Below are 16603 nucleotides of genomic sequence, written 5' to 3' on the forward strand. Positions count from 1 at the left end.
GAGATTGTGGGTGCTAGATTAGCCTGCCTGCAATCCTGACCATCTCCAACTGAGAATGTGGGGTGCATTATGAAGCACACAATACGGCAACGAAGACCCCATACAATTGGATAATGAATGAAGAGGGAAAATTTCACCTTTTAAACTTAAACTTGTGTCTTCAGTGCCTCAATGCTTAATAAGTGCCATTAGAAGAAATGGTGATGTTTCACAGTAGTAAACACTTGACTGTCCCAACTTTTTTGAGTGTGTTGCAATAACCTGATTTGAAATTACATTACACTAAAAAAAAAATCACATGGTAAAACACTATATAATGTTTAGTTGTAGTGCTTTCAAAATAGCAAAGGGTGAATATAATTTACCAAAAACTCCTTTTTGATTTTATTAGCATTTTCGGAATTGGGGTTATATGTATATATATATATATATAGCCATTACATATAGGCGTATATATCAAATGAGCAAAATATGATGTGCTTAGGGCTGTTGGGATATACAGTACAGCACATTCTATTAAATGGTTATGACATGTAAAGCAGCATGTAGATTATTAATGTGTATGAGTATCATTGCAGAAACTGTCTATCTTGAATCCAACCTCATGTCAATATACATACAGGGTTGGGAAGGTTACTATTAAAAAGTATTCCGCTATAGATTACAGAATGCATGCTGTAAGATGTAATTTGTAACATATTCCATTAGATTACTCAAGATCAGTAATGCAATCTACATACTTTGGATTACTTCTTAAGCACTGGCAGATGTTTTCACTTGTTTTGACTATAAAAAAGTAAATAAATTAAGAAAATATACTTCACAGTAAAAATACGTTCTCTGAAAAAAAAGGCTAAATATCTTATGCAGATTCGCTACTCAAGTAAATTGTTCTTGTTTTAAGAATTTTTTTTATATTTTTACAGAAAAACAAAACAAAATTAAGAATAATATTTTTGCAGTATATCTTTGCCCTAACATCAAAGGTCTCACTAGAGAAAATAGTTATGATTCAATGTGCATTATCATCATAGAATTAATTATAAAATATAATTGCATCTGCCATCTGGTAGCAGATGCATGTAAAGGCAAGAAATAGCATTTTAGCTTAGCATAAAGCTATATGTTTACATGACCATTTATAAACTATTTTTGCTTCTTCAAACTTTAAAAAAATCCCAAAGTGAACACAACAACATCCTTTTCTGATTGTATTTGTAGTCTGTTAATAGAATGAGGCACAAAATATATAATTTGTATATTTCTATTTGATGTTAAAACCTACATTGTCTAGCATTTCTTGTAAAAATTATCTAACCACATAAAAAACATTGACAAGGCATATCATGCATTTAGTGTATTTATGTTTCATCTATCTAAGTGTTTCTAACTGATTTTTGTTAAGCTGTAAAAAAACACAATGTAGCTCCTCTATTAAAAGCTCCCAAGGGAAAGTTCCTCAATTTAGTCATATCCACCTTTTTATCACTCACAACATTATGAAAGTGCTCGTATGAATGAAACAAATCATAAGAACATGTTTCACTGTTTAAAAGCTCCTCGGATCGCATCATTTATATGGATAAATGTTTTCTAACTCAACAGACTAAATATTAAATGAAACAAATGACAATAAAATAAAATAATAAAAATACTTTTGAAATGTAACTCTATTCTGATTACCAACTATTTAAATTGTAACTGTAGTGGAATACAGTTACTTATATATTATTTTAAATATGTAATCTCATTACATGTATTCCGTTACTCCCCAAACCTGTATACATACACGTATGCTCATGATAGTTCATTAAACATTCTCTTGGTTTTAAAATGAATATGCTTGCCCATAAATTGTAAAAACAAACAAAAAAAAAAACAATCTCTGTGTATTGTTGATTAAACGATTAGTCTACATCTGGTTGTTGATGGTTGCAGGCGTCAAATGAAGATGTTCTAATTTGCAAATTAAAATGTAGGAAAATATCCCTGACAGCCCAATCAGTGGCAGGCTTTGGCAGTGCAGCAAAGGCAACGAAAGAACGTTTGGCAGGAGGAACAGTACTCAGAGGAGCCATCATAATCTCTTTTTCTGCCTCCCAGACATTGAAAAAATTATAAATAAATATGACTTCGGTAAGAGAGGGAGAGAGAGAGAGAGAGAGAGGAAAAACCTCTTTTTCTCCACTCTACACTCATGGCACAATGCAATGGAGAATCAAAATAGCTATGCTGATAAAAACGCTAAGCAGATATTATGCAGGAAATGTTCAGCATAGGAGCTTACAATCATGAGCCTCCTACACGTAAGTATAGAGCCTTTCAATTTGTTACCAAATTGCAAATTGTGTCTGTGTGTGTGTGGGTGGGTTTGGGTGGTTTATGAGGACGTTTTTTAGGTTACAAACTGGTAATTACAAGGGTATTATGCTATAAATAATTTATTATTACTATGCTATAATTTTACGTGTCCCCATACTTCAAATAGCTTAAAAAAACATCCCAAACTATGTTTTTATTTTGTATTTATTTATTTTTTTATATGTAAAAATGCTGATTTGTTTTTGTGAGGGTCAGGTTTAGGTGTAGGGTTAGGGTTAGGGGGTAAAATATATAGTTAGTACAGTATAAAAATCATTATGGCTATGTTCAGACTGCAGGCAAATCAGATTTTTTTATCTTTTCAGGCAGACTGTCCGCACTATTAATTGTAAGTGATCAAATCAGATTTGCGCGTTCAGACATATCCAACCTATCTGCATGGGTTGCTTTGGTAACAACGTAGGCATACCCATGTGACTATGCTTTCAAAACAGATGTGGGAAAAATGGAGGTGCATCATCTCGCTCTCCAAATAAACGCTCTGTTCAGTCGCAGTGCAGAACTCCTCCGTCGCACAAGGAAAATTCAGCAACGGAGGAAATATTGCGATGTTCCATGCTGCAGTCCCCAATTTTTTTATGTCTTCGTCATCTTGTCGCATTAAGAGTGACGCAAAAGACCATTTGAAATCCGAAATGAGCAGCCAGAGCATCCGGACTGAGATGTATCTAAATAAATCTGATTTTAATTGCACATGAAACCACCTCCCAATGTGGTTTGAATCAGATTCTGAAAATTGCATTTCATGTGGTTTTTTGCTGTCCAGACTATCAAAAACTCATCTGTGATACAATCTGGATATGCAAAAAAATCAGATTTTTAGTGGCAGTCTGAACAAGGCCTAAGTCTATAGAGAGTTCTCATAAGGCCAGCCGCACCAACGTGTGTGCGTGTGTGTGTGTGTGTGTGCATGTGTGTGTGTGTGTGTGTGTGTGTGTGTGTGCGTGTGTGTGTGTTTGTTTAGCTGATGACTTGCTTGATGAATCTGAATGGATGGATGGATGGATGGATGGATGGATGGATGGATGGATGGATAACGGGATTAAAGGATTAAGCGGCACCAACAGACCTCTTCAGGACAAGTGTCGGTCAGAAGTTCAGTACAACCCAGGGGTGGAAGATTTACATACAGACAGCCCAGAAACAGGGCTATGATGGGCTGCCAGGGGTGGCCGCCTGGTCTTCCTCACTGCCAGAGACAGCACTCGCTGCATAGCAGGAGATTAAGACATCATGCAGTCTGTCGATAATGGCAGAGGTTGCTGGTTATGATGCAAGCGGCCAAATCTGAACATCTGTGGAGATGCATATGTTTACCCTCAGTGAGAAAACCATCTGCAAATGACAGTTGAGGACAGGACAGATTTGTAGTAATGACCTATACTAACACATCTATCTGGTGTTGTGACTGATAAAGTTTCAAACTGAAGAAAAACTACAAAAATAGTTTGAAAGTAACTCTTTGAGTTGCTGTTAATGAAGATAAAAAACATTTCCAAAATTTCTCACCACACACTAGAAAGAATGTTATAATGAATAGTACAAGGTCAATCTACTAAGCATTGTTTCACGGTAGTGTTAATAGAAGTAGTAAATGTATTAGCTCAACTTAATTGCTTAGCAACAAGGTTTTCTAAATTATTATATATTTTTTTTAAACAAAAATATTTATTGAGCTAAAAGCAGTGTAGTGGTGTACATCATACAAAGGATGTCATTATATTTCACGTTATTAATTATATTATATAATAGTGATGGGAATTCCAATTAATTTCCATGAATCAGTTCTTTCAAAAAAATTATTCAGCAGCTATTTTACATCATCGCATAATGATGTCACTAGTACACAATTCTGACATCCCGGTGTCATGGAATTCATGTTGAATCATTAAAATAAAGCCAAATGTAAACAGATATTGCTGATTTTAACCTTCAATTTAATTATGTTATAATGGTAAGGGTGTTAATCTTCAACAGTGTTTCATTCTTTGATCCTGCTTGTTGAATGTCACCTAAAGCACCCAATACAGACACTGATGCAAAAACATGGATATGCTCTATGAGTCTAAAGCAAATAAACAGCATAAACTAGCTGTAACGAGGTTCTTAAGATGGGCATAATCCACGTGAACCATCTGAACAGTCAATGTAAAACGTTAATAACAAACTGAATTCAAACATAACATAAACTGCAAAACAAACAAAGATGCATACATATGGCTTTGTGCGTCTCTCTGTCCCAAACTTGCATCTGTATTTTGGATGAATACTGGGTCCTGACCGGCGTGATGATTGGCATGCGGGTAATCATCAGGGGATGGAGGTCAACTGATGTGCCCTCATTTCATGAGTGGTGCGCCAAGTTTGGCTGGGTGGTGGGGTTTGAGGAGATGGCATGTAGAAGGCTAGGTGTAGAGTGGAGGACGGCAGGGCCAGGCTGGAATGATGCACGCCCGTTCCCCAATCGGCCTGATGAGGCACATGAGGGATAAAGGCAGCCAGTGTTGACAGTTCAAGAGAGAGAGAATTACGGGCAGCTGCCCTGTATGTGTTTCTGTGTGACTTTTTATTTAAATAAATATTATTTATATTGTTAAGCCGGTTCTCGCCTCATCCTTACCCATCTACACCCCTTACACTGGTGCTGGAACCTGGTAAGTTGGAGAGATGCCCGTTGCAGAGTTCTCTGCACTGCCGTCCACCCAGGGGAGCACTGCTGCCATCCACCGGGTGATGGAGTAGCTCGACCGTGGGGAATTGCCGCCATTCGCGGGGCGAGTGGAGACTGGACTTCCCTACCACCTGGAGCAATGGAGCCACTGCCAGGGGCGGAGGAGTGCCCTGCCGTCCCCCAGAAATGTGGAGGGGTCGAGAGAAGATCGCCGTGCCGAGGGGAGGTGGGAACCGTCTGCCTGGAGCGGTAGGGACACTGCCAGAAAAGCAGAGGGGCGATCTGTCTGCTTGAGTCGGAGGTTTGACTGCGGTCCACCCGGGGAGGAGAGGCTGTCGTTCGCCTGGGAGTGTGGAGGAGTGATCGGGGACCACGCAACAGCACATCAGAGAACCGGTGAGTGAGCTTCTCTCTCTCCTCTCTCTCTCTCTGTCGCCACGTGTTGGCCTTTCCCTCGCCTATTCTGTTTTTTCTCTTGTTGTTTTTCTCCTCCTGTCTCCTCCCAGGTCGAGGAAGGCGGAGATGACCAGCCGGCAGACGGGGCGCAAGGCACGCCCCTCCCTAGGGAAAGAGGGGAGGATGGAATCAATAAAAAATGGTTAATAACAAAAAAACTATATATAGGCTAACCATGTGTTAATACTGTATGTCTGTGGAAAGGTTTTGTCCATCAAACACATCAAAATGCTCAAATACCTGTCAATTCTGATTCAAAAACTACACATGAATGTTCTTTTGTGATGAATGTTCTTTTGTCATGAATGTTCTTTTGTGATGAATGTTCTTTTGTCATGAATGTTCTTTTGTCATGAATGTTCTTTTTTTGAAAATATGATTCCCAAACATATCTGGTCTGGGCTGCTTTTGCGTCAAAAGCTGAAGTTAATCGTTGAGACCATTGGTGCACATAGTTTCTACGATCTACTTAGCTTACGTATGCTTTTGGGAAATGCAACCCTGACCTGTTATCTCATGGATGGCGTTTGTAATGCAGAAATTGCAGAAGTAAAGCCACATTTGTTAAAAAATCCCTGAATAATCTGTCCATTGTTCTTTCAACACTCCCATAAGAAATGCATGTAAATCTTCTTCCAAACTGCTATGTTAGTGTGAATTATTCTTATCAGTTCAAATATGTTTCATTATCCTTTAAATGCCTTTATTTCACTCATGAACAGACAAATAGCAAGTGAAATAAAATAAAAAATAATCGATTCTCATATTTTGATTCATTAATTATGTTTTATTATGAATTTAAGCAACATTATGGTAAAATGGTACAAGATTATCCTACTCAAATGCATATGATATCAAATAAACTAAAGTAAGATCAGAGGTAACCCAAATGTAATCAGATTAGATGACCTAAAATAGTATTTTTAGAGATTACATTACTGATTAAATTTGAAGTCATGTAATTTGTATTCAGTACCAGATTACAATTCTGAATTAATCTACCCAGCACTGATAACAATATGTTGGCTTCAGCACCTAGCATCCAAACAAAACATATGTTGATCATCAGCAAAGCTGAACTTTTTAACATGAAAGCTAAAGTGCCAGCTGATAGTTCTCAACTTGACAAGGTGGAATTCCACAGGCCATGCTCTAGTCTACAGTATTTGACCACCTGCACGCTGGCAAGCGAACAGTGCTACACGACACCTGTGAACAGCTCCAGGTGGCCCAGTTCAACGCCACAGAATTCAGCTGTCCGAGAGTATTTTAAGGTAAATACAGTATATGTCACACACCTGTCATAGCTTCAATGCCAACCATCTCAGCGCTTTTGGAGAAGATAGGCAGAATGGAATTTGATCAGTCCATAGTCATCTAGGATTCCATTTTTAGTGCAGTGAAGTGAAGGTTTGGGTACATTTTTGAAGACAGACATTTATCATCGTCAGTGTAGCTCAACCAAGTATACTGTATACTAGAGAGCTGTATTCCTCAGATTTTTTTTCTGATGTTTTTTTTGGCCAAATATTTACTGTATATGCTATATGTTGTACAATTTTTAGAACTATTCTTGCATTTGTCATTATTCAGTGTTTCTTCCACACACCAAAACTCTTCTGTGAAAACTTTGATCGCTTAATGATTCAGCAACCATCTAAAACATTTTTGGTTCTAAAGTCTGATGTTAGAAGGCTTGAAATAGTTTTGCAGAAAAATATAATTGTGCCTACTTAGGAATTTATTTACCAAATATTTTTTTTTCCTTTTATATAATCAAGCATTGTCTAGGTTTAAAATTGTATCTGGTCTTTGGGGTAAAGTAACATTGGCATTTTTTTAAACACACATGTTTTCTCTTTAACAACAGTCATGAATGTTTAACTACCAATTAACTGACTAACATTTTAAACACAATGTACCAAGCTATGTTTGCTATGTGTTCAGATTATCTCTGAAATATGCTATAGATTTCAAGTAGCTGTCTTTTGTAGGTTAGATGGTTAGAGTAGTTCATCTTGCAAAAAGTTTGGGTGGTTTACGAGGACTTTTTTTTAGGTTACAAACTGGTAATTACAAGGGTATTATGCTAAAAATGTGGTTTATGAGGACATTTCTAGTGTCCCCATAATTTAAATGTGTGTGTGTGTGTGTGTGTGTGTGTGTGTGTGTGTGTGTGTGTGTGTGTGTGTGTGTGTGTGTGTGTGTGTGTGTGTAGAAGTTTATACTACATCGAGGGGAACAAATGTCCTCACAAGGGTAGTAAAACCTGAGATCACCTACATTGTGCGGCCCAGCCAGTGGTCCCCACGAGGGAAATGGCTTATTAAACACACTAAACTATGTTTTCTTTTTAATGCAAAAAAGATTTCTTTAAGGGTTGGGGGATAGAAATTATTGCTAAATTTGTATAAAATCCATAAAATGCATGGAAGTCTATGGAGAGTCCCCACAATGATATAAAAACAAGTTTGTGTGTGTTTGTGTGTGTGTGTGTGTATGTGTGCATGCGCGTGTGTGTGTGTGTACGTGCATGTGTGCGTGGGACTTCATAGTGAGACACTATTTGAGTTTTCATCGCATCTGTACTGTGTAACTATAAAGAAAAAAAGTAAATTCTGGATTACTACATCGACTTTTTCCTTGGATGAGGACTAGAAATAATCGAGAGTGAGTAATTGAACTTTATTTTACACTAAACCGTCAATAAATCTGGTTTACATGAGGGAAGTACTGATACTGCGTGTTTAACTGGCATCAAGATGTCTGAGTCCGGTGTGTGCTGCGTGGTTAAACAGCGCATTCGCTGCCTCCTCTCATCTCTCACTCCAGCTGCAGGCAGCACAGAGCATCATGCACCTCATGAGTCCAGTTTAAACTGTAACCTGAAGACTGGAAAATGCTGCTCTCGGAGGTTGTATAAGGATGGATCAAGGTAGGGTGGAATAAGGTGCTTTTTAAACTGTTCAAAGAGTTCCATACATCCAAAAACACTGTTGTTAAAACATTAACTGATAAGGCAGCTACCTACGTTTTCCGATGCAACCAAAGTTACTGTAAAACAGCCCTAAACAAACAAAAGTGTAGCTCCAATCATGGCGTCCTCCGTCAGTGTTGATGATTTTGTTGTTGTTGTTGCAATTTAAATCATGTATGCAAATAACATCAGAATAAAAATGATACTAGATGACGTTGCTATGGTGGTTACTTTGTGAGTGCAAATGCATTAAGGGAGTCTAAGTCTCCTCAGGTGTACCGTTCCTAGTAAGGGTTCTCATCTAGAAAGTTACAAAGGAAAATGTACCAGGACTGTAGGTGGGAAAGGACCTTATCATCCCACTAAGTGGTATAGTGGCCATTACTGTATTGTAGTGAGCAGGGGTGGAGTCTGATCCCACAGCAGGCTTAATGTAGTGCTAAACCTGTTAGCTGAGATAGCCAGAGGTGCTTTTAGTCCATGCTTATTGACATGGACACCATCAATGTATTCTGATAGATTTTTCCATTTGAGGCCATATTGATTAAACCTAATAGTAACTTTTTTAATAGGGTAACTGTTCAATCTATTGCAATGAAACGTGACATTATGGTTTAAACTGTGCAAGCTTCCACCGAATGGTTTTACCTTGAGGAGGAATACATTCTTTAATGTTAATGAAATATATTTTAAACATTTTGAATACACAGTCTGAATTTATGTCCACGAATATCAGAAATCAGTTTAGACTATTGGTTATTTCACCCTGGATCTCCCTGGTTATATTACAGGTATATTCCAGGTTCAATACAAATTAAGGTCAATCGAAAGCATTTGTCACATAAAGTCGATTACAAAAAAAAAAAAAAATTCTTTTTTTATAATGCCAGCAAGTTGTTTATTTAATTGATATTGGTCATTTATTTAGTTTAATCCTGCCTCTATGAGGGGATTTGGATTGTGATTGGATACAGGAAGAGAGAGGCTGATCAGAGAGAGAGACATTTTATTTTTAACCACTAACCCAGTTTGTTAAGTTTCATCTCGTAAGGTGATAAGCATTCATGATACTGTTTATGTGAGTATTGCTTTTATTTTGTTTATGAAAGTTTAAATAAATTAGTTTGAACTGAGTTAGCTGCACCGTGCAACACGAAGCTGTGTTAGTTCGTCAGATATCTACGTGAGTGAGAACTGCGTGCATCGAAGTGTATCAAATTTAAGATGTGAGATAATCTGGAGTTTTACATTTATTTGTGTGAATAACTGTGAATAAGTGACTCATAATGTAATTTAGTGATCTTTAAACATTGTTAAAGTTTGAGTAAACTATAGACGATGAAAGGAAGAAGATTTGCCGTTAATTCAGTGGATTGCTGAGAGTGCTTATGGACAAATTGCTGATTTACATGGAGTTTGTGGATGATTGTTTGGGTTTGTTTGGAATCCAAAGAGGAGTTCAGGTAATATATGTTTGTGAGTTTTTAAGGCCATAATGCTCTCAAGCCACTAACAGGCCTGCAACAGTTGGGTGTGTGGGTGTGTGAGTGTGTGTGGGCCCACAAATAACTATTGATTGTTAACATAATTCAGTAGAGCTTTATATTTTCATGTTGGAAGAGTTAAACTGTCATACGGTTTGAAATATCCTACTGAAACGACTGTTTATTTGAAATTATAATTGTATTTAAGTCCAAGTGCACAGTTATATTGTGAAATATTGATTTAATTTATTAATTTAGCAAAATGTGAGCTGATTAATCATTCCTTTGGGAATATTTAATGTGAATGTTTATTTAATTCTTGCATTTGATTTTTACTTTATTGTATTGTAAATTTGGGACATTACTAGTAAGAAAATTAATTTAGAAACAATATAGTCCTTTTTGTATTGTTAAAGGGACACATTTATTATTTTTTGTACCTGAAATGAAAGTCAGATACGTTATTTATTTCATTTTTACTTCTGATTAATACATATAATTGTTATTTCCTGATACTTACCTTTTGTGTTGATTAAAATCGTCATAATTTATTGGTAATCATATTACACCTAAAAGAGAATTTAAAAGAGTTATCGATTTAATTTATCACAGTAGTTAATAGGATACTGGAGTGGATTTATATTTTAAAAGTCAGGGAGACACACCGTAGGAACTCGGGTGCTCTGCCCATTTAATGGTTAAGGGTAGGGTGCTCTACACAATTTGGGGGCTCATCCGGGATATGTCCGTGCTGATGTCCTGTTAATGACAAGGACTGAGTTAAACGTGAAGTGAATACAAGTTAATTAATACTTACCTGACTGAAGTTTCAGCATGGCTTTCGAAAGTAACCCTTCACTTCTCACTGAGTTATCTGAATGGTGTAAGGAAGCAGCAGTTGCAGGAAATCATGCCATCTTATGGATAGGTGTAACTGCAACCACAGAAGTGGCATGTAAAGAAGAGACTGTGCAGACTATAAAAGCCCTAGGGAGAGTGCGTGGAAGAGACTCATGGTTTGGACCCACACTGGGTACAGTATTAGTCTTATGTGAGTGTAGGGAAGTCATTGACCCTGCACGTGTTCCTACAGAGCTACAGGGAAGGTCATAGTAGCTCCTGTTGATGTTACTGCCTTTGAGTTCACTAAGAAACTGAAAAAGTTCTTAACAGATGAAGGAAATTATATGGCTAACATCCAAAATGTATGCTTTCCACCCAGTTCCAGATCCCCTGAATTGATCATTTGTGCAGTGGGAGAACTATTAGAGAAATAAGCTAAACCAGCTGGCGACACTAATGCTTATTGACGACTGAGAACCTTTTCTGGCATGGTTCCAACTCCAATTGGAGAGGAAGGTCTAGATAACTGGATAGAACTAGCCAGGTTAATGACAATGGAATGTGAGTGTTCTGAAAAGGAAAAATGTAGATGAATAATGGAACGTTTGAAGGGTCCAGCCCTTGACATTGTAAAAGCTGATACATTTTCAAATCCTGAGACCACTTCTTTTCAATACCTTGAAGTTTTAGAGAATGCCTTCAGTACTTCTGAGTCAGGAGAGGACTTATACTTTGCCTTTCGTCTCTTGTGCCAATATCAGCATGAACCATTATCTGTTTTCTTGAACAGGATGGAGAAATCCTTGACAAAAGTAGTGCAGAGAGGAGGGTTGACGCCGCAAAAGAACAGCCTCCCAGTTTCTTAACATTTTTAAATTAGGTAAAAGAAGATGAGGAGAACAAAGCTGCTAGAAATAGAATCAAAGCAACAGTAATGCCAATACAAACAATGCAGGAGGATAAAGTAGAATCTTCTGTTGTCTGACAACTCAGACCTGAGGTTCAGGAATTAAGATCCAGATGGGATGACTATACAAAAAATGTCTCTGCTTCATCCATGAGTGTAGAATACAAAGACAAGCAGACTACAAAACGATCTGATACACATGGAGTGCATGCATTAAAGAAACAAGTTCAACAACTGCAACAGAAACTAGCAGTTATGAGTGTAAACCCAGCTACTCCATTACCACAAATCCAGTCATAACCCTGATCTGTTACAATGCCTGACAGAGAAAGACAAGTGAAACCAAAAGCTGACTTTTTCCGCTATCGTTGCGGGGAGGATGGACATATAGCTACCCAATGCAAATCACCAGAAAATACAGCTCAAGTAATACAGAAATTGGTACGTTCCCTCTGAAAAGCAAAGACGGAGAGAACCAGAGAGACCTGATGTCAGTGCGTCAAGCCCTATTCCCAGAGGATTAGTGGAGCCTGCATCGTCAATTTTGAATGGATGTCCATGTAAAGCTATACTGGATAGTGGGTCGCAGGTCACGATTGTATTTGGTGAATGGTATTCAAAATACTTGACACAAGTACCCATCCAGCCACTAACTGGACTGTCTATCTGGGGACTAAGTGAGACTAACTACCCATACAAAGGATACATATTAATGTAGGTGTCATTCCCTGTTCCAGAGACTAGAGAAAAAGAGTCTGTTGCCATTCTCGCATTGTTTTGCCCAGATCCACATGGCCCTAAGCAAGTTCCTGTGATAACTGGAACCAATGCAAGCTTCTTTCAGCGCCTGACTGCCCTCAGCCATAAAACTGATGTATCACACAAAGCTCACTCACTTAGAATTCATTCATCACTTCCAACGTCCTGTCCACAGCAGATACCAGTGAAAGATGTTGATGTAGCTGAGGGACTAGTAGAGTGGAGGGGGAAAGGAGTCTTAACTATTCCTCCAAGGAGTGAAACGTATGCCAGTTGTAAAGTGGAGCTAGAGACACCACTAAGGATGTAAATGATCCTAGTGTAAACAGCTGCAGATAGAAAACTTCCAGCTGGACTGTTTATCCCTCCCACAGTCTTGGACATGGATGTGAATAATTTCAAAGTGCTGATTTGCAATGAAACTGCTAAAGACATTACCATACTGACGGGAACAGTGATTGCTAATGTCTTTCCCACAGATACAGTTGCAGTGACTCAAGGAGCTCAGACTACTTCAATGGTAGATTCCAGAGTTTTCCAGTTTGGGGAGTCTCCAATTCCTGCAGATTGGAAGAAGAGACTGCAAGAAAAGTTAGCTGAACATGGAAACGTGTTCTTACTTGAGGAGTGGGATTTGGGACTTTCAAAAGATGTGAAGCATGACATCCGACTAAATGAATCTCGACCATTAAGAGAAAGATACAGACGTATCGCACCAGCAGACATTGATGATGTGCGGCGACACTTAAAAGATCTATTGGCTGCCGACATAATAAAGGTATCAAGGAGTCCTTATGCTTCTCCAATTGTAATTGCCCGAAAGAAAAGTGGAGCAATATGCATGTGTATAGATTACTGGACACTGAACACAAGAACTATTCCTGACCAGTATACTACACCCAGGATAGATGATGTGTTGGATTGTCTGTCAGGAAGCAAATCGTTCTCTATCTTGGACTTATGTAATGGATACTACCAAATCGAGATGGTGCACGACGACAAAGTAAAGAGTCCGTTCATCTGTCCTCTGGGTTTCTATCAGTTCAAGCACATTTCGCAGGGGATTACAGGTGCTCCCCCTACCTTTCAGCACCTAATGGAGAGAGTGGTTGAGGATATGCATCTTCTCCAAGATATTGTGTATCTTGATGACCTCATTGTCTTTGGCCGTAAGTTAGAAGAACATGAGGCGAGGTTGCTGAAAGTATTGGACAGACTGGAAGAGTACAGACTCAAAGTGTCTATATACAAGTGCCAGTTTTGCCATCTGAAAGTTAACAATGTGGGGCACATTGTATCCGCAGCTGGAGTCTCACCTGACCAGGAGAAGGTGTCCACAGTGTCTAACTGAAAATGGCACATGACTTAAAATCTTTGAGATCCTTCTTAGGGTTCTGTGGATTTTATAGGCATTTTATACAGAACTACTCAGCTAGTAAGACCGATGACCGAATAGACCAAAGGATATCCACCTGTGAGGGGAAAAAACAAGGTGGTACAGAAAAGGAAGTAATCTAATGAGTCATAGCCATTTGGTGAACGCTAGGAGGAAACATTCACTGAAGCATTTCATAAAATCATTCATTCCCTTACACATGCACCAGTACTGGCTTATGCAGATCCAGCCCAGCCATATTTCCTACATGTCGATGCAAGTTTAAGTGGCTTGGGTGCCGTGTTAAACCAAGAACATCCTGAGGGGCTGAGACCGGTTGCCTATGCAAGCCAAAAACTGAGTAACACTGAAAGGCGGTATCCCATTCATCAGTTGGAGATTTTAGCATTGAAATGGGCTGTAATAGACAACTTTCATTATTAGCTTTATAGGGCAAAGTTCACTATTAGGACAGATAACAATTCCCTTAACATATGTGCTGACGACTGCAAAGCTAAGTGCTACAGAACATCTGTTCTGGCTACTTATGAGTTTAGTCTTCAGTATAAACCAGGATGCCATAACATTGATGCTGATGTACTGTCACATTATCATGATCATACTGACCTGTCACCTGAATGGGTAGACATACCTCAATCAGGAGTGAAAGCCTTCTGTCAGCTTACAGATACTCATACCTCTGATGAATCTGACAGTGGACTGGTGGATCATTTAGGTGCCACTCAAGAAAGCATTCCCTGTGTGTATGTTTGTCCAGTACAGTTGGAAATGGAACACAAGGAGCAATTGTCTAACTCAGACTTTAGATATGCCCAAGAGCAAGATTCTCTCATTGAACCTGTAAAGCAGAAAGTAGAGAAAGGCAAAGTACTTACTGTTACAAAGAGTTCTAATCCTTCTGAGAATCTGTTAAGACAAAAGAGTGAAAGGTTGGTGATCAGACATAACCTTTTGTGCCAATGTATGAAATGTCCCTCTGGATGAGAGAAACAGCAGTTGGTCTTACCAGAGAAATACCACACGTGAGTGTTACAATCTCTTCATGATGAGGGAGGTCACCTTGGGATTGAAAAGACCAGAGTTGTGCAAAGATAATTTCTACTGGCCAAGAAGGAACGCTGATGTGGAGGAATATGTGTAAAATTGTAGCCGATGTATTGTAAGAAAAACTCCACCACAAAGGTCTGCTTACATGAATCACATCACAAGCAGTGGTCCATTAGATCTAGTCTACATATAATTTCTGTCCATTGAACCTGATTTGAAAGGGATTGGAAATGTACAAGTAGTCAAAGACCATTTCACTCGTTATGCACAAGCGTATCCTACAAAAGATCTCTGCCTCGAAGAGTATCGGATGTAATGTGAGAGTTAGTTTACATTTATTTGTGTGAGTAAGTGACTCATAACGTAATTTTGTGATCTTTAAATGTCGTTGGAGTTTGAGTAAACTACAGACGTTGAGAGGAAGAAGATTTGCCATTAATTAAGACTGTTGAGAGTGGTTACGGACAAATCGCTGATCTACGTGGAGTTCATGGATGATTTTTTGGGTTCGTTTGGATTCCAAAGAGGAGTTCAGGTGATATTTATTTTATTTGATGTGCTCTTTAGAGTGAAGAGGCCATTTGTGTGTGTTTTAAGGCCACAATGCTCTCAAGCCACTAACAGGCCTGTAACAGGTAGGTGTGTGAGAGTGTGAGTGTGTGTGTGGGCCCACAAATAAGGATTGATTGTTAACATTATTGTAATGCATGAGGCTGGTATCCGTTCAGCCGACCACCAGAGGGAGCCCTCGGTACACTGTACCGTTTCTTCTATGGTGATTTCCTGTTTGAACCATATAAATAGCCATGCTTTTCCATTATGACTTTGCGAACAGGGTTGCCAGATTGGGCGGTTTTGCAATCTTTTTTGCGGGCAAAAATGGGTTTGGGCAGGTGGATAAAAATTGGGCTGGTTTCGGATCAGTTCGGCGGGTTTTTGTAGCCGAAACATCGGTACTTCAGATCCTTCTTTCGGCGACTCTCTGTTCAGTAGCCTACTCTCACTCACTCATACACACACACACACACACACACACACTACAGGTCTGGCTGACGTGCCCCCTAAACTCACAACAGACACTCCCTCCCTTCAGCTCACGTCACGTCACGCACGCCGGCATCGCCCTCCCTTCAAACACACTAGATTGCGCGGGGTTTTCAAACTTAGCTAGCTGACTGACACTGACAATATGCCAAAAGTAGGCAAAATATAGTAAAAGTTACAGGAAAGAGTGGGAAAGAGATCCAGACTTAAAGTCATGGATTGCACCGGGTGCAGAAGAAAGAAAGGCACACTGTAAATACTGCAACACTGATATCCGTGCTCATTTAAAAGATCTTAAAGATCATGCAGCCACCAAGAAGCATAAGGCAAGGTGCCAGCCAACGGTCAGACAGTTAGCAGAGTGGGTGAGTCCAGTAACCCTGACAACAATGACCAGAAACGACGAGAACTGCGGATAGCAACGTACATTGCGTGCCACACTGCCATTAATGCTGTTGATGAACTATCTGATATACTGAAAGACGAGACAGGTGCATTCCAGATGCACAGAACAAAAATCTAAATCACCTCTCTGTATTGTTCCAGAGACATGGCTCTTCTCATTCAGCACTGCGGAAAAATATAATTTCCGGTTTGGCCTTAGAATTAATTAATATGGATATTTTTTCCATATTAA

This window comes from Xyrauchen texanus, chromosome 30 (assembly GCF_025860055.1).
Source record: "Xyrauchen texanus isolate HMW12.3.18 chromosome 30, RBS_HiC_50CHRs, whole genome shotgun sequence".
In the NCBI taxonomy this organism is placed as follows: Eukaryota; Metazoa; Chordata; class Actinopteri; order Cypriniformes; family Catostomidae; genus Xyrauchen; species Xyrauchen texanus.